The sequence below is a fragment of the Pteropus vampyrus genome, unplaced genomic scaffold, assembly GCF_000151845.1.
Source record: "Pteropus vampyrus isolate Shadow unplaced genomic scaffold, Pvam_2.0 Scaffold89, whole genome shotgun sequence".
NCBI classification, from domain to species: domain Eukaryota; kingdom Metazoa; phylum Chordata; class Mammalia; order Chiroptera; family Pteropodidae; genus Pteropus; species Pteropus vampyrus.
In genome coordinates this window covers 1,170,845-1,171,351 of record NW_011888870.1, presented here as the reverse complement: position 1 = coordinate 1,171,351, position 507 = coordinate 1,170,845, and positions in this window count along the sequence as shown.

The window sequence follows — 507 nt, the reverse complement described above, 5'->3', positions numbered from 1 at the left end:
AGTAAACATGGATAAAGACTCTGGGGCGGAGGAGGAGGGGGTCGCTGGGATGAGGCAGGATGAGTACTGGGGGACAGGGTTTGAGGGTCTTGGGAGAAGACCAGATGGCTCCCTGCCATGCCCCCATCTGGGCCTCTGCTAACTTTAAGCTGAGTAAGCAGGGCCTCGTGGACAAAAGAATGATATGCACATGAACAGGGTGTGGGGAGTATGGCCTGCAGGGGTGGAAGCCTGGGGTCCCCTCTGTGTGAGGCCTGGCAGCTTCACTCCCCTAGTGGTGCCCCCTTCTCCATCCCCAGGCTTAGTGGGGGGAGGGGACTTGTCCCATCTCCACACTGTCCCTTGGCTCACCTGCTCCTGTGGGGCAGGGTATGGGTCTCCCACGCAGGCCGGGGACAGCTCCACACAGTGTGTTAATTTTCCTGCAAGGGGTTGGGATCTCCACAGCCCTGATGATGGCAGCTGTTTGAGAGAGCCTGGCCTCAGCCACCAGCCCTGTGGCACCCC